This window comes from Tachyglossus aculeatus, chromosome 7 (assembly GCF_015852505.1).
Source record: "Tachyglossus aculeatus isolate mTacAcu1 chromosome 7, mTacAcu1.pri, whole genome shotgun sequence".
Classification (NCBI taxonomy): Eukaryota; Metazoa; Chordata; class Mammalia; order Monotremata; family Tachyglossidae; genus Tachyglossus; species Tachyglossus aculeatus.
In genome coordinates, this window is record NC_052072.1 from 47512858 (window position 1) to 47532181 (window position 19324).

At 44.3% G+C, this 19324-nt stretch overlaps 1 protein-coding gene across 1 annotated transcript in view; it reads right to left on the reverse strand.

Moving 5' to 3' along the window:
* The window catches only part of ITGB2 (integrin subunit beta 2), a 123846-nt gene that overhangs the window by 86161 nt on the left and 18361 nt on the right, over nucleotides 1-19324 (reverse strand). The gene's annotated exons all lie outside the window — the stretch shown is intronic.

A 19324-nucleotide genomic window follows, 5' to 3' on the forward strand; every position in this document is an offset into this window, starting at 1 on the left:
ACTATGTGTAAAGCACTGTTCTAAGTGCTGGGGGAGATACAAGGTGATCAGGTTGTCCCACGGGGGGCTCACAGTCTTAATCCCCATTTTACAAATGAGGGAACTGAGGCACAGAGAAGTTTAAGTGACTTGCTCAAAGTCACACAGCTGACAAGTGGCAGAGCAGGGATTTGAACCCATGATCTCTGACTCCAAAGCCCAGGCTCTTTCCACTGAGCCATGCTGCTTCCCAAGTTGTGCACAAGGACGTTTCCAGTAGGGTGGACTTCTGGTGAACAAAATCAAGGGAAGCAGCATGGCCTCGTGGAAAGAGCCCTGGGCCTGTGTTCTAATCCTGGCATTTTCACATGTCTTCCGTGTGACCTTGAGCAAGTCACTTCACTTTTCTGTGCCTCAATTACCTCATCTGGAAATGGAGATTAAATTCTAATCCCTCCTACTTAGTCTGTGAGCCCCATGTGGAATCGGGACTGTGACCAATCTGATTAATTTCTATTTTTGTGCAAATGGAACTTAGAAAAGATAGTATTGAAAACTGGGAACTGAAGTGGAATAGTCACCAAATAGAGTATTTGAAAAAGTTTTACTGAAGGGAAGTTGAAGTAATAATTACAATATATCACTTCCCCCCCGAGCCTTACCTCCTTCCCCTCCCCACAGCACCTGTATGTTTGTACAGATTTATTACTCTATTTTACTTGTACATATTTACTATTCTATTTATTTTGTTAATGATGTGCATTTAGCTTTAATTCTATTTGTTCTGACGATTTGACACCCATCTACATGTTCTGTTTTGTTGTCTGTCTCCCTCTTCTAGACTGTGAGCCCGTTGTTAGGTAGGGACAATCTCTATATGTTGCCAACTTGTACTTCCCAACAGCTTAGTCCAGTGCTCTGCACACAGTAAGCGCTCAATAAATACGATTGAATGAATGAATTTGAATCTACCCCAGTGCTTAGACAAGTGCTTGGCAACTAGTAAGTGCTTAACAAATACCATTAAAAAAAAGATTGGAGGTAGGAGGCAACTCAGCTGAGGAGGCTCAGGTGGCTTCAGCTCTGGCTGTGCGTTGGCTGACAAAAAGTCAGAGAAATTGGGCCTTTTGCGGAGAAATAGTGGTAGTAGTAGTAGCAACAGCATTTATAGAGCACCCAATCGGTACAGAGTACAGTATTAAGCACTAGGGAAGTACAAAATAATAATAATGGTATTTGTTAAATGCTTACTTTACGCCAAGCACCATACTAAGCACTGGGGTGGATACAAGCAAATCAGGGTGGACAGAGTCCTTGTCCCACATGGGGCTCATAGTCCTAATCCCCTCCCCTCCCTACAGCACCTGTATATATGTTTGTATGTATTTATTACTCTATTTATTTTATTTGTACATATTTATTCTATTTATTTTATTTTGTTAATATGCTTTGTTTTCTGTCTCCCCTTCTAGACTGTGAGCCCGCTGTTGGGTAGGGGCCGTCTCTATATGTTGCCAACTTGTACTTCCCAAGAGCTTAGTCCAGTGCTCTGCACACAGTAAGCGCTCAATAAATACAACTGAATGAATGAATTTTATAAATGAGGAAACTGAAGCACTGAGAAGAAGTGACTTGCCCATGGTCCTACCGCAGAAAAGTGGTGGAGCAGGGATTAGAACTTCCGACTCTTAGGCCTGTAATAATAATAATAACAGTATTTGTTAAACGCTTACTATGTGCAAAGCACTGTTCTAAGCGCTGACTCTATCCACTAGGCCATATTGTTTCTTGGAATAATAAAGCGATGTGCTTCCTGTCCACAAGGAGCTTACAATTAATTAGGAAAAGTGCAAGTGGAAAGGGTTCCAGCTTATGCTCTATATGGTATCTATCAGCTTCCCGAAGCAACTAGATCTACCGTTTCTAAATGCTCAGAAAGTGTGGCATTTCTCAAATTCAATGGGGTGGGGAAAGGGGATTTTGATTTCGGCATTATTCCTTCTATTTTAGTAAGCTCCTCTAGGACAGGAATTCATTCATCCAATTGTATTTATTGAGCACTTACTGTGTGCAGAGCACTGTACTAAGCGCTTGGGAAGTACACGTTGGCAACATCTAGAGATGGTCCCTACCCAACAACGGGCTCACAGTCTAGAAGGGGGAGACAGACAACAAAACAAAACATGTAGGCAGGTGTCAAGTCATCAGAATAAATAGAAATAAAGCTAGAAAGAATTGAAAATAAACAGTGAGAAGAAAGCCACCAAGTGCTGTATATATGTATATATATCTGTATATATTTTTGTACATATTTATTACTCTATTTTACTTGTACATATTTATTCTATTTATTTTATTTTGTTAATATGTTTTGTTTTGTTGTCTGTCTCCCCCTTCTAGACTGTGAGCCCGCTGTTGGGTAGGGACCGTCTCTATATGTTGCCAACTTGTACTGCCCAAGCGCTTAATACAGTGCTCTGCACACAGTAAGTGCTCAATAAATACGACTGAATGAATGAATGAAGTGCTAAAATATTCAGGTAAAAAGAGATAGCTGAGGTCTGTGACTGTTGACACAAAAGAGTGAAGTGTCTTCCATTTGTGGAGGATGTCTCTAGATTGTAAACTCCTTTCTGGGCAGGGAATGTATCTGTTTATTATGTTGTCCTCTCTCAAGTGCTTAGTACAGTGCTTTGCAGACAGTAAGTGCTCAATAATAATAATGGCATTTATTAAGTGCTTACTATGTGCAAAACACTGTTCTAAGCACTGGGGAGGTTACAAGGTGGTCAGGTTGTCCCCCAGGGAGCTCACAGTCTTCATCCCCATTTTACAGATGAGGGAACCGAGGCACAGAGAAGTGAAGTGACTTGCCCAAAGTCACACAGCTGACAAGTGGCGGAGCCGGAATTTGAACCCACGACCTCCGACTCCAAAGCCCGGGCTCTTTCCACCGCGCCACGCTGCGAATGAATGAATGCATTTCCTCATTTAGGATCTGCCCACCCTACCTAATATCAGTTGTGATAGGTGTCATTTCTAATTTCTTGCCGGAGGCCACCCTGTTGTTAGTGCTTCTAAAAATATTTAGTACCAGTAATAGCAGTTAATCAGTAATTGCCACATGAATAATTAAACACGGAAAGCTCCACAGATGGAAGAGGAAAAATGACCTGCGCGTCGAGTAACCAGTTATAAAATGTATCCTTGTTCAAGTCTGCCCAGCCTTGAAAGAAGATTAATGTTTCTCTGAGAAGGTTATTACGTTTACTACAAAAAACCCTGTATAATTGCCAGAATAAGCAATCTATTAGACAGGTTTCCAAGCTGACAGGAAGCGTAACTTTAGTTTTGCCCACGCAGTGTTGAAGTCTAAACCAGGCAGCTAACTTGCTTTGCTACAAGAAAAGCATTGTTGCCTAGTGGAAAGAGCACGGGCCTGAGAGTCCGAGGACCTGAGTTCTAATGTCGCTTCTACCGCTTTTCTGCTGTGTGTCCTCGGGCCAGTTACTTAACTTCTCTGAGCCTTCGTTTCCTCAGCTGTAAAATGGGGATGAAATACCTGGCCTCCCTTCTGTTAGACTGTGAGCCCCGTGAGCTCATGTGATGATCCGATATCCACCCCAACGCTTGGTACAGTGCTTGGCCTGCAGTGAGCGCTTAAATGCCCCAGTTATTATTATTAGGTGGGGAAAAAGAAATATATTAACACCAGCCAACAAAGTCAATTAATGCGCAGGAAGTCATGAGCTTCAAGGTCCAGCAAAGGGACAAATGGAAGCAGCATGGCTCAGTGGAAAGAGCCTGGGCTTTGGAGGCAGAGGTCATGGGTTCGAATCCCCACTCTGACAATTGTCAGCTGTGTGACATTGGACAAGTCACTTAACTTCTCTGTGCCTCAGTTACCTCATCTGTCAAATGGGGATTAAGACTGTGAGCCCCCCTGGGACAAACTGATCACCTTCTAACCTCCCCTGCGCTTAGAACAGTGCTCTGCACATAGTAAGTGCTTAATAAATGCCATTACACACACATACACAGTGGGACCTCTCCCTTCTACTAGAGGCTAGTGGTAATCCCTAGTTGCCCCGGGGTGACTAGTACATCTCAAAACAGGACAGCTCCACTTGACCTCGGGCCACTGCTGCCTCAGAGGCAAATCCAGGTTTCTGGATCATCTCTGGATGAACGCTTAGTACAGTGCTCTGCACACAGTAAATTTAATTTATTGATCTATATTAATGTCTGCCTCCCCCTCTAGACTGTGAGTTCATTGTGGGCAGGGAATGTGTCTGTTGTTGTACTGTCGCCTCCCAAGCACTTAGTTTGCACACAGTAAGCGCTCAATAAATACAATTGAGTGATTGAATGAATGAATGAATGAATGAAGCATGCTATAAATGAATGCTGGTATTCCTCTTGGAAGGAGAGGGATTGGCAGGTGTCCTCCAGAATATTTACCCAGCCATTTCCCTCATTCCAATGCCTCTGACTGGCTAGTTGTTACAGCACTGAGTCCAGAGAAGCTCCTCCAGCCCGCTTCCTGAATCGGAGTCACAACCTGGAGCATTTCCCTTCATTTGTTGGTGCCGTATTCCTCAGATCAGTGAAACTGGGATCATAATTGGGGTATCTGTTAAGCACGTACTACGTGCCAAGCGTGGGGTGAGATACAATGCACTCTGATCAGACACAGCAGTCCCCGTCTCATATGGGATTCACAATCCAAGCAGGGGAGACAAGTAAGTATTGAATCCCCATTTTACAGATGAGGGCACTGAGGCACAGAGAAGTGAAATGACTTGACCAAGGACACACAGCAGGCAAGTGGTGGAACTGGGATTAAAATCCAGGATCTCTTACTCCCAGACTGGTGATCTTTCCACCAGGCCATGCAGTGTATGGCAGTGGAGTGGGGATTCAGGATACATTGGGCTTGATAATAATAATAATTATTCGCTCCTCCGCCACTAATCTCCTCACTGTGCCTCATTCTCGCCTGTCCCACCATCGACCCCCGGCCCACGTCATCCCCCGGGCCTGGAATGCCCTCCCTCTGCCCATCTGCCAAGCTAGCTCTCTTCCTCCCTTCAAGGCCCTACTGAGAGCTCACCTCCTCCAGGAGGCCTTCCCAGACTGAGCCCCTTCCTTCCTCTCCCCCTCGTCCCCCTCTCCATCCCCCTCATCTTACCTCCTTCCCTTCCCCACAGCACCTGTATATATGTATATATGTTTGTCATATTTATTACTCTATTTATTTATTATTTTACTTGTACATATCTATTCTATTTATTTTATTTTGTTAGTACGTTTGGTTTTGTTCTCTGTCTCCCCCTTTTAGACTGTGAGCCCACTGTTGGGTAGGGACTGTCTCTACATGTTGCCAATTTGTACTTCCCAAGCGCTTAGTACAGTGCTCTGCAAATAGTAAGCGCTCAATAAATACGATTGATGACGATAATGATAATAATAATAACATAATAATAATAATAGTGGTGTTTGTTGAGTGCTTACTATGTGCCAGATTCTGCACTAAGCACTGGAGTAGATACAAGATAACTGGGTTGGACACAGTCCCCCTCCTCCCCCTCCCCATGCCCCCCGCCTTACCTCCTTCCCCTTCCCACTGCACCTGTATATATGTTTGTACGTATTTATTACTCTATTTATTTTATTTGTACATATTTATTCTATTTTATTTTGTTAATATGTTTTGTCTTGTCTGTCTCCCCCTTCTAGACAGTGAGCCCGCTGTTGGGTAGGGACCGCCTCTAGATGTTGCCAACTTGGACTCCCCAAGCGCTTAGTCCAGTGCTCCGCACACAGTAAGCGCTCCATAAATACGACTGAATGAATGAAGTCCCTGACCCAGTCTTAATCCCCAATTTACAGATGAGGAAAGGGAGGCACAGAGAAATTAAGTGACTGACTTGCCCAAGGTCACACAGCCGACAAGCGATGGAGCCAGGATTAGAACCCAGGTCCTTCTTACTCCCAGACCTGTGTTCTATCCACTAGGCTATGCTGCTTCAAAGTTTTACGTACTTGGAGAGCTTCAGAAAGATAGGAGTAGTATGAGCCCACTGTATATATGTTTGTACATATTTATTACTCTATTTATTTTACTTGTACATATCTATTCTATTTATTTTATTTCGTGAATATGTTTTGTTTTGTTGTCTGTCTCCCCCTTCTAGACTGTGAGCCCACTGTATATATGTATATATGTTTGTACGTATTTATTACTCCATTTATTTATTTTACTTGGACATATCTATTTATTTTATTTTGTGACTATGTTTTGTTTTGATGTCTGTCTCCCCCTTCTAGACCGTGAGCCCGCTGTTGGGTAGGGACCGTCTCTCTATGTGGCCCACTTGGACTTCCCAAGCGCTTAGTACAGTGCTCTGCACATAGTAAGCGCTCAATAAGTATGATTGATTGATTGATTAAGCACTCTCTTTCCAGAAGAAAGCATTTTATCTTCCGAAGGCTACCTTTCTTGGGCGTTACTCAAGAGCTAGTATTCATCGCTTAAGCATCGTATCTTTTTCATGTAAACAGGAAGACGGGTTTTGCAAGGTTTATGCAGAGCCTGCTGTTGGGTAGGGACCGTCTCTATATGTTGCCAACTTGTACTTCCCAAGCGCTTAGTACAGTGCCCTGCACACAGTAAGCGCTCAATAAATACGATTGAATGAATGAATGAATCTAGAAGTTTCTCTAACACTGGAGAATGATGGTCCAAACTTTCATCGATGAGAATTCTGGCGGGCCCAGCTATGGTGTCTGCAAAATATTTCGGGTACCTGAGTGAACGTGGGGAGGAGGGGGGGGTCTTGAACAGCATTTCCTTTAACTCTGGTCTCACATAAAATAATAATAATGATAATAGTATTTGTTAAGCGCTTACTATGTGCCAAGCACTGTTTTAAGCACTAGGGGAGATACAAGGTAATCAAGTTGTCCCACTTGGGGCTCACAGTTTTAATCCCCATTTTACAGATGAGGTAAATGAGGCACAGAGAAGTTAAGTGACTTGCCCAAAGCCACACAGCTGACAAGTGGCGGAGTCGGGATTAGAACCCATGACCTCTGACTCCCAAGCCCGGGCTCTTTCCACTGAGCCACACTGCTTCTCTCTCTCTCCCAGTTCAGTCTTCTAACCACCTATCAAGTTCTATACAACTTGATTTAGCACATTTGCTGACTTCGAACACAAAAAGTTGCCCAATTGCAGTTTGAAGTGCTCTAGAATTCTCCATAGATTGGAAGACAGGGGCAATTCCTGTATGCTTCACTTACCTGAGTAGATTATCCAAACTGTTTAGGACTAAACCTAATCCAAATCATTGATAATTTAGATCAGCAAACAAAAAGGCATTTGGCCACTTCAGACAAGAACCTACCGAATTTAGCGGATTCTTTGAACCAGCCCAGTTTGGAGGGGTTATTTGTGCCAGATGCTAAAAGTTTAGATAATCAATGCTTTAAAAAAAAAAAGAAAAGCCCACCCCAGAAAACAAGCCCATCTAAAAATCACTCTGTAGTTTAAAATAAGGCATTTCATCAATGAACCATCCTGTAAAATTAGAAAAATGTGAAACACGGAATCACTATTGATAGACTTTGTACCAGGATACAGCGTGGAGTGGCAGTCAGCGGACCAGGGTTCTAATCCTGGCTCCTCCACTTGTCTGCTGAGGGACCTTAGGCAAATCATTTAGCTTCTCTCTGCCTAAATTATCTCATATGTAAAATGGTGATTAAGACTATGAGTGCTATATGGGAGAGAGAACATGTCTAACTTGATTATATCTACTCCAGTGCTTAGTACAGTGCCTCAACAAATACCATTAAAAAAAAGTCAACAGGATGCCCCACTTTGAAATCACTTAGTGGCTTAGTAATAATAATAATAGCATTTATGAAGAGCTTACTATGTGCAAAGCATTGTTCTAAGTGCTGGGGAGGTTACGAGATGACCAGGTTGTCCCACGGGGGGCTCACAGTCAATCCCCATTTTACAGATGAGGGAACTGAGGCACAGAGAAGTTAAGTGACTGGTCCAAAGTCACACAGCTGACAAGTGGCGGAGCTGGGATTTGAACCCACAACCTCTGACTCCAAAGCCCGGGCTCTTTCCACTGAGCCACGCTGCTTCTCTATTAATCAAAAAGTTAAATCTCATGAAATCCCAAGCCTCTCTATGATTTTTATGTATTCCTTTCATTCATTCAATTGTATTTATTGAAAGCTATGTGCAAAGCTCTGTGCTAAGCGCTTGGGAGAGTACAGTATAACAATAAAAAGACACATTCCCCACCCAAAATGAGCTAAAAATGTCTTTTTTTCCTTACTCCCTCTAGGTTGGTACCTCAGCAATCTCTTAGCATTACTAGACTGTAAGCTCCTTGTGGGGAGGGAACGTGTCCACCAACTCTGTTATATTGTATTCTTCCAAGCACTTAGTACAGTGCTCTGCACACAGTAAGTGCTCAATAAATACCACTGAACGATTGTTTGTTTTACAAGACATATAATATATGATATGATTGATAAAAAAAATCTTCATGCTTCCCCCAGTGCTACCCACCTTTCAGAATAAAAATAACTCGGTTTTCAGGTCATTAAAGACACTTTTTGATCCATAAATCCATGAAGCACAGGCCTGGGAGTGAGAAGGACTTGGCTTCTAGTCCCAACTCAGCAACTTGTCTGCTGTGTGACCTTGGGCAAGTCACTTAATTTCTCTGTGCCTCAGTTACCTCATCTGTAAAATGGGGATTAAGACTGCAAGTCCCATGTGGGACAGGGACTGTGTCTAACTTGATTACCTTGTACGTATCCCAGCACTTAGAACAGTGCCTGGCACATAGCAGGCACTTAATAAATACCATAAATACAATAAATGAATCTCTAAGCCTTTCGAAAAAAAAAGAATGCCTGTATTCTTGTATTCTGTATTTGAAAAAAAAAATGTATCCAGGGGAGTATACAAGGTGATCAGATTGTCCCACATGGGGCTCATAGTCAATCCCCATTTTAACGGATGAGGTCACTGAGGCCCAGAGAAGTGAAGTGACTTGCCCAAAGTCGCACAGCTGACAAGTGGCAGTGTCAGGATTTGAACCTATGACCTCTGGCTTCCAAGCCACAGAGCCACGTTGCTTCTCAAGATGATCGGGTTGGATGTAGTTCGTGTCTCACAAGGGTCTCACAATCTCAATCCCCATTTTCCAGACGAGGTAACTGATGCACAGAGAAGTGAAGTGACTTGCCCACGGTCGCACAGCAGACAAGTGGCAGAGCTGGGATTAGAACCCACAACCTTCTGACTCTCAGTCCTGTGCTTCTCCTTGAAGTGGGGTTGTTAAACACCAAATTTTTGGTTTGTTAAAAGCATCACAGCCCTACTTGTATATGAACAACTAATGAGTCGATACTGCACGTATCACTTCCACTCATCTGGGCTCCTCTCACTTTGCGGATGCCATTTAATGGACTGATTTCAATCTAAGACTTGTGGCCTGACCTAAAAGTGATGTGGAGATCATTCAGACGGTTGAAAGACATCTCTCAGCAGAAGCAGGGCCCCAGCACGAAGCTGATCGCACAAAGCCCACCCTGGGAAGGGCAACTGTCAACCCAAATGTGGACACGCCAATCTGATCTCCGTTTTTCTAATGGCAAAATGGTGGGGCGCTTCCCCTGTCACTCGCAGAGCCTTAGGAGAGCTGAGATCTACATTTCTCATCCTCCTGCCGTGAGTTTTCAGAAATGCCAAGCCGATGTCAGATATTCATACCCTAAACTAGGAATGGTGAGGACTCAGGATGCTCCATGTAATGGAAATTTGATTCCAATGATCTTCTGAAGCTCATAATTAATCAGATCACACCCCCTATCAGTAGCATCCTCTCTACAATGAAGGACAACATTTTTACTACGCCACCAGGGCAAGTTACTTGAAGAAAAAGGCTTGACTCGGGCAGAAACTCACCTGATTTGTCTATCCCAGGGAGAAGGAGTGGGAACATCAACCTATTTAATAATAATAATCACGATGGCATTTATTAAGTGCTTACTATGTACAAAGCACTGTTCTAAGCGCTGGAGAGGTTACAAGGTGATCAGGTTGTCCCACGGGGGGCTCACAGTCTTCATCCCCATTTTACAGATGAGAGAACTGAGGCACAGAGAAGTCACACCGATGACAAGTGGCGGAGCAGGGATTTGAACCCGCAACCTCTGACTCCAGAGCCCGTGCTCTTTCCACTTTTCTCATGAGGCCCCTCTATTTGAGGGGAAGATGTTAGAGCCTGGGATACAAAAGGGGCCAATATTCAGGCTGCTTAGAGAGTGACCTATTACTTGAGAGATTGTAAATGCTCCATGAAAAGAAATAACCCATTTTGTGTCCGTTAACCTCCAGCAGACGATGGCTTGGAGGTTTTCCTCTTTGTGTCGGGCCTTCGTTAAAGCACCTGCGTCTACAGAAGGTTAAATTGCTTTTGGCTTAAGCAGCTGTGATTATGGTCTGTGCCATTCAGGTGAGTTCTGTAAAGTCCCTTCCCGCAAGACTAGTTACAATCACCAAAAACACCAAGCCAGTCCCTTCCATTCACGTTCAAGAAGCAAAAGGAATAAAAAACCCCCACAGGTGCCAGAACACAAAAAGCCACCTCGCTCAGAAGAGATTTCCACTCTATCAAGCAGGGATGAGACCAAAGTTAAAATGACAGGTGGTTTTCAATCATATACCGTTGCCCAGAGTCCTTCAGCTGAGACAATGTAAACTTTCCTTTCAAACTGAACGGGGAGACACTAGAAAACAAAGTCAGAACACGCTGAACACTTACCTGAAGTGATTTACTCTCCTCCTTAGGACTGAATTTCAATTCCAAATACCGAAATCCGGAAAAACAAATCCTCTGCCATTTCTGGCGGAGGAGAAAGGAACACAGCAGATCACTCAAACGTTGATTTGAGTTGTAAGCTGAGCAAGAGGAAGTACGGCAGTGAGCAGAGGAAGAGGAGTGATAGAAAGCAGAAGCTTGCGTGAATAGTCCAAGCTGGTGGTGAATTTAGTAATTGATTGATTGCCTGATTGAACCCACCAAGTGCTTTCAGGTAATTGAGAGCAATGTGGTGATGTTAGAATGCCTGGGGAGGGCTCAGAAGCCCAATTAGATTGTAAATTATCTGAGGGCAGAGATCTATCGACTGTATTGTATCGTACTCCCCAAGTGCTTATTACAGTGCTCTGCACACAGTAAACACTCAATAAATGCCAATGATTGATGGTAGGGTGTCTCTCTACTAGAAATTGTAGCACTGGGCAGGTGAATTCATGTTGACAAACAATAATCAATTGTTAGTATTTTCATGACAGTAGAAAAAACACAAGCGTTTTGTCCCTGACCCGCCTAGAGCTCACAGTCTAAGATCATCATCATCATCAATCGTATTTATTGAGCGCTTACTATGTGCAGAGCACTGTACTAAGCGCTTGGGAGGTACAAATTGGCAACATATAGAGACAGTCCCTACCCAACAGTGGGCTCACAGTCTAAAAGATGAAGGGAGAAAAGTGTTTTATCATCATTTGATGGGTGGGGAAACTGAGAAATGGAGAAATTAGGTGACTTGCCCAGGCAAGAGGCAGATCCAGGACTAATAACAATAATAATGATGGTATTTGTTAAGTGCTTACTATGTGCAAAGCACTGTTCTAAGCACTGGGGGGGGGATACAAGGTGATCAGGTGGTCCCACTTGGGGCTCACAGTCTTAATCCCCATTTCACAGATGAGGTAACTAAGGCCCAGAGAAGTGAAGTGACTTGCCCAAAGTCACACAGCTGACAAGTGGCAGGGCAGGAATTAGAACCCAAGACCACCGACTCCCAAGCTCGGGTTCTTTCCGCTGAGCCATGCTGCTTCTCTAGACTAGAATCTCGGTCTCCTGAATCCCACTCTTATATTCTTTCTGCTGTCATAAAAATACTAACAATTGATTATTGTCAACATGAATTCGCATACAGTAGAGGAGTGATTTGGGCGGACTGAGTTGTAGCGGGAAATCAGCGAGGTAAGGCGGATGTGTTTCTTGAGGGGGTGGCACTGGGGTTGTGGGTTTAAAACCAAAGGCAAGGAGTTTCTGTTTGACAAGGAGGTGGATGGGCAATCACCGGAGGTCCGGAGCAAGAAGACGGGGACTGAATTTTTATTAGAATGATGTTTTGTTTTGTTGCCTGTCTCCCCCTTCTAGACGGTGAGCCCGTTGTTGGGTAGGGACCGTCTCTATATGTTGCCAACTTGTACTTCCCAAGTGCTTAGTACAGTGCTCTGCGCACAATAAGCACTCAATAAGTATGACTGAATGAATGAATAAATGATCTGAGCAGCATAGTGATGTAGGAACTGAAATGAGGAGAAACAGGAGGCAGGGAGGTCAGCGTGGAGGTTGCTGCAGTACTCAAGGTGGGATATGATCTGTGCTGGGATCTCTATGTCACCGACTTGTACTTCCCAAGCGCTTAGTACAGTGCTCTGCACACAGTAAGCACTCAATAAATACGATTGAATGAATGAATGAATCAACACAGTAGAAGTTTTGATGGAGAGGAAAGGGCAGAGTTTAGTGATGTGAAGGTCGAACTGTTAGGATGCAGTAATGGGTTGAAAGAGAGACAAGTTGAGAATGATGCTAAGGTTATGGGGTAGTGAGATAGGATAGTGGTTTGTTGGTTTTTTTTAAATGGTATTTTTTAAATGCTTAGTATGTGTTGGGGACTGTACTTAGCTCTGGTGTAGATACAAGCTAATCAGGTTGGACACAGTCAATTTCCCACATGGGGGCTCACAGTCTTCATCCCCATTTTACAAATGACGTCACTGGGGGACAGAGAAGTTAAACAACTTGCCCAAGGTCACACAGCAAACAAGAAGCAGAGTCAGGATTAGAACCCATTTCCTCTAACTCCCAGAGGTCCTTGCTTTCTCCACTGTTGTCTACAGTGATGGGGAACACAGGGTTCGGGGGAAAGATGAGGAGATCTGTCTGGGACAAACTCAATGGTGGCTTTCTAAATGGGCAAGGGTTTGTCTTCTGCTATTGGAATCTCAGAGATTTTCCATTTCGTTACCGCAGACCGATTTTCTATTTCTATTTATCCTTCGAGACAATATGCAAAAGGTAGGCCACCGGGCATTGGGCTTAGGGGAAACTGAGGACAAACTAAACCACCACCACCACCAGTGTAAAAACAAGTCAAGGGTGTGACCTACTGGCAGTAAAACACAGACTTTTCTCCTCTTAACTCAGAGCCAGAGCTACCCTTGCCCGAATGTCCAAGGGCCGGAAAAGATGCACTCCTGTATTTTCAAGGACAAAATGCAAATGTGCAAGAGACACTCCTTAAATAATTTGTAGTCATGAAAACGGATTTACCAGTGGCAGCTTCATCTCTGAACAGAACAATAATAACAATAATAATTGTGGTATTTGTTAAGCACTAAGTGCTAAGCACTGTTCTAAGAGCCGGGGTAAATACAAGGTAAGCAGGTTGTCCACGTGGGGCTCACAGTCTTCATCCCCATTTTACAGATGAGGTAACTGAGGCACAGAGAAGTTAAGTGGCTTGTCCAAAGTCACACAGCGGACAAGTGGTGGAGCCGGGATTAGAACCCACGACCTCTTTTCCACTAAGCCACGCTGCTTCAGAAGCAACGTGGACTAGTGGGAGGCCATAGGCTTCCTGGGTTCTAATTCTGAATATGCCAATTGTTTGCTGTGAGACTTTGGGTTAGCCGCAATTTCCCTGTGCCTCAGTTTCCTCATCTAAAACAGAAGTCCTTATCTTCCTGCCCAAGCCCTGCCCTTCCCCTGACTTTCTCATCACTGTAGATGGCGTAACCCTCCTTCCTGTCTCACAAGCCCGTAACCTTGGTGTTATGCTTGACTCCTCTCTCTCATTTAACCCACATAGTCAATCCATCAGTAAATCCTGTCGGTTCGACCTTCGCAACATCGCTAAAATCAATCAATCGTATTTATTGAGCGCTTACTGTGTGCAGAGCACTGTACTAAGCACTTGGGAAGTACAAGTTGGCAACATATAGAGACGGTCCCTACCCAACAGTGGGCTCACAGTCTAGAAGGGACCATTTGGAAAAGTACAATACAACGAACTCTGTAGACAAAGACATTCCCTGCCCCCAAAGGAACTTACAGGCGAGAAGGGGAGACAAACACTAAAAGAAATCAGAGATAGGGGAAATAGTAGAGTGTAAGGATAGGTACGCAAGTGCTATGGGGTGAATATCAAGTGTGTAAAAGGTACAAATATAAGTGTCTAGGTAACATAGGAGGAGAGGGAATAGGAGAAATGAAGGCTTAGTTCAGTAAACCCGCCCTTTCCTCTCCATCTAAACTGCCACCACGTTAATCCAAGCACTTATTCTACCCTGCGTTGATTACCGTATCAGCCTCCTTGCTGACCTTCCTGCCTCCTGTCTCTCCTCCACTCCAGTCCGTACCTCACTTTGCTGCCGACACATTTTTCTACACAGTGTTCAGGCCATGTTTCCCCACGCCTCGAAAAACTCCAGTGGTTGCCCATTCACCTCTCCATCAAACAGAAACTCCTCACCTTTGGCTTTAAAGCAGTCAATCTCCTTGCCCCCTCTTACCTCACCTCACTATTCCCCTAGTGTAACCCAGCCCGCACATTTTGCTCCTCTAAAGCTCACCTTCTCATTGTACCTCCATCTCGATTACTTCTCAACCAACCCTTCGCCCAAATTCTACTACTGGCCTGGAATGCCCTCCCTCCTCAAATCCCATAGACAATTATTCTATGGGCGCGTCTCCTCCAAGAGGCCTTTCCTGACTAAACCCTCCCTTCCTCTTCTCCTACTCCCTTCAGTGTCGCTTTGACTTGCTCCTTTAATTCATCCTCCCTCCCAGCCCCACAGCACTTATGTACATATCTGTAATTTTATTTACTTACATGACTGTCTGTCTCTCCCTCTAGACCGTAAGATCGCTGAGGGCCAGGAATGTGTCTGTTATATTCATTCATTCATTCAATCGTATTTATTGAGTGCTTACTGTGTGCAGAGCACTGTACTAAGCGCTTGGGAAGTACAAGTTGGTAATTTGTGTATTGTATATTGTACTCTCTCAATTACTTGGTACAGTGCCCTGGTCACAGTAAATGTGCAATAAATACTACTGACTGACTGACATCTATAAAACGGGATGAAATCCTTGTTCTTCCTCCTTTTTATACCATGAGCCCCATGAGGGACAGGCACTGTATCATCAATCGTATTTATTGAGCGCTTACTATGTGCAGAGCACTGTACTAAGTGCTTGAGCTAAGCACTGTATCCAACCTGATAACCTTTTATTTATTCCAGTGCTTAGAACAGTCCTTGACAAATAGTAAGTGCTCAAGAAGTATTATTATTATTACAACATAGTGGAGTTGTGGTAAGATAATCTTAAAGCATTTTTCATTTCTAGGAGCATCACAGCCTGCATGTTTCTCATAAGGATCCTGTGAGTTATTATTATTAAAATGTATGGTTAAAGAAACTGAGACCCCAGAGAGACCAAGTTACTTCCTCAAAGTTCCAGGCTGAGCTATGGTGACATGTGGAATTGAATTTTGCAGGTGTTTAGCTGCATTCTCACCAAAAGAACAGAAATAAAGGACTCTGTACAGTGCTCCGCACACAGTAGGCGCTCACTACAATTAAATGAAAAGGACTCAAGCTATTCATCAGTCATTCAGTGGTACTTGTTGAGTGCTCACTGCATGCAGAGCACTGGACTAAGTGCTTTGGAGTGCACAGTAGAGTTGATAGACATGATTCCTGCCTCTGGGAGCTTACAATCTAGTTGGGGAAGTGGACATTAAGATAAATTACAGATAGAGGAAGCAGCAGAGTATAAGGAAATGTACATTAGTGTTGTGGGGCTGGGGTTGGGGGGATTATCACAGCGCTTAAGGACTAGGGACCTGATTATCCTATGTTGACCCCAGAGCTTAGTACAGTGCTTGGCACACAGTAAGCTTTTCATTCAATCGTATTTATTGAGCGTTTACTGTGTGCAGAGCACTTAAATGCCACAATCATTTTATTATTATAATTAGGTACAGACCTTAGTGCAAAGGTGACACAGACAAGAAGGAAAATAGGGTCAGAAGATGAGAGGTTAGTCATGGAAGGCTTCTTGGAAGAGGTAATAATAATAATGGTTAAGTGTTTATTATGTATCAAGCTCTGTCTTAAGCTCTGGGGCAGATGCAAGATTATCAGGTTGGACACAGTCCCTGCTCAACATGAGGCTCACAGTTTAAGTGAGAAGGAGAACAGGTATTGAATCCCCATTTTACCGATGAGGAGACTGAGGCCAAGAGAAGTTAGCCCAGTTGTCCAAAGTCACACAGCAAGAAAGCAGGAAATGTAATTTTGGGATGGCTTTGAAGATGGGGAGAGTGGTGGTCTGTCAGATACGAAGAAAAACCAAGGGGGAGGTAGCAAGAGAGACAAGATCGAGGCCAAGAAAGTCAGTTGGTGTTGGAGGAGCCAAGTGTGTGGGTGGTTTGGAGTGGGACGGGAGAGCTGATTGAGTGACCTCAGGTAAGTTGAACAGAAACGATGATGAGAGCACAGGTGTTTTCCAAAATGACTGATGAGAGATGAATCCAGGAGGGCGCGGTAAATACGGAAAGACGATCTAGTTCCCTGAAGGGAAGGGAGCATGAAATCACAAAGGGCTGAGGTCCAACTGGCAGGTATTCCAAGTCACAAGTCTGCAAGCCAACCTGCTAATCAAAGTGTCCTGCTTTGGGAATGAAATCTGGTGCCCCACATCACTTATGTGCATATCAGTAATTTAATCTATATTAATGACTGTGTCCCCCTCTAGACTGTGAGCTTGTTGTGGACAGGGAATGTGTTTGTTATACTGAAGTCTCCCAAGCACTTAGTGCAGTACTCTGTACACAGTAAGCGCTCAATAAATACAACCGACTGACTGAATCCAGATTCTACCTTTCAAAAACACCCCATGCTTCCTTGTCTGCCCTGCCAAGTCTTTGAAACAGCGAGACCGAAAATACCAGCAGCCCCATTGTCGACTCCCTACCGGTCAAGGTGTATTTTTATTGGAATGGTTTGTCCTTTCAATCAATCATATTTATTGAGCGCTTACTGTGTGCAGAGCACTGTACTAAGCGCTTGGGAAGTACAAGTTGGCAACATATAGAGACAGTCAATCAATCAATCAATCAATCAACTGTATTTATTGAGCGCTTACTGTGTGCAGAGCACTGTACTAAGCGCTTGGGAAGTACAAGTTGGCAACATATAGAGACAGTCCCTACCCAACAGTGGGCTCACAGTCTAAAAAAATAATGATGGCATTTATTAAGCACTTACTATGTGCAAAGCACTGTTCTAAGCACTGGGGAAGTTACAAGGTGATCAGGTTGTCCCACAGGGGGCTCACATTCTTAATCCCCATTTTACAGTTGAGGGAACTGAGGCACAGAGAAGTGAAGTGACTTGCCCAAGGTCACACAGCTGACAATTGGCGGAGCCGGGATTTGAACCCATGACCTCTGACTCCAAAGCCCGGGCTCTTTCCACTGAGCCACGCTGCTTCTCTTTCAAATAACGTCTCATTCTTATTTTAAAGCACTTATAGTTTGCAAACTTGGTCAGCTAAAAATAATAATAATGCCCACGTAGTTGTCCTTTGTATTCAAAAGAACACTGACAATGATATCATCTTTGAGGGACTGTTTGGTTAGAGAAGTGCAATGACTGGCCCAGGGTCCCAAAGCCGACAAATAGCGGAGTCGGGATTAGAACCCAGATCCTCCGACACCCAAGCCTGTGCTCTTTCCACTTGGCCACACTGCTTCTTCCCGTGATGAGAACTTCACCGTGATCCTGTCTTGCCCTTTGCTACTGAATCCAGCCCATAGGTAAACACTGAAGAAACTGCTCGCCCGCTGTTGGGTAGGGACCGTCTCTATATGTCGCCGACTTGTACTTCCCAAGCGCTTAGTACAGTGCTCTGCACACAGTAAGCGCTCAATAAATACGATCGAATGAATGAATGAATCAGTGGAGGGTTCAAGTTTCACTCTCATAGACAGGAATGGACAACACCTCAGCTGTGGTTTGGTCTGGATCCAGACACCTGGCTTTCTCCAAACTCCATTCGGGTCTCCGCAAGGATGTGCCAGCCTTTGTGATTCGGTTTTCTACTTCCTCGTCCACCGTTGTGTGGTCGTTCGGTGGATGTGCCGGCCTTTGTGATTCAGTTTTCTACTTCCTCGTCCACCGTTGCGTGGTTTTTCGGTGAGCTGCCCGGGTAACTGGATTTCCCAACAACATTAAACTCCGGGTTGTCGCTCTAACTTGCCACCATGCTGTGTTCCAAAGCCACATTTTAAGTTCCGGGAGAGTTTGGGCAACGATATTCTTGGAAGCAGCGTGTCATAGTGATGGAGCATAGGCTTGGGAGTCAGAAGGTCACGGGTTCTAATTCCAGCCCCGCCACTTGTCTGCTGTGTGGCCTTGGGCAAGTCATTCTGCACACAGTAAGCACTCAATAAATATGATTGATTGATTCTCTGGACTTCAGTTACCTCATCTGTAAAATGGGGATTAAGACTGCGAGCCCCATGCGGGACAGAGACTGTGTTCAACCCAATTTGCTTGTATTCACCCCAGTGCTTAGTAATAATAATAATAATTATGGCATTTGTTAAGCGCTTACTATGTGCAAAGCACGGTTCTAAGCGCTGGGGGGGATACAATGTGATCAAGTTGTCCCACGTAGGGCTCACAGTCTTAATCCCCATTTTTACAGATGAGGTAACTGAGGCTCAGAGAAGTTAAGTGACTAGGTCACCCAGCAGACTTGTGGTGGAGCTGGGATTCGAACCCACGACCTCTGACTCCAAAGCCCGGGCTCTTTCCACTGAGCCACATTGTACACATAGTACACATTGCCTGGCACACAGGAAGCACTTAACAAATATCACAATTATTATCAGTAGTCGCAGCTGATCTAGGAGTCCTCTGGTTAGGATCTAGCTGGCAACGGAGAGGGATGGTGATCTAGATTCATTCATTCATTCGGTCGTATTTATTGAGCGCTTACTGTGTGCAGAGCACTGTACTAAGCGCTTGGGAAGTACAAGTCGGCAACATATAGAGACGGTCCCTACCCAACAACGGGCTCACAGTCTAGAAAGGGGATGATCCCCCAGTCTAGATGATCTCTTTAGACTGTGAGCTCATTATGGGCGA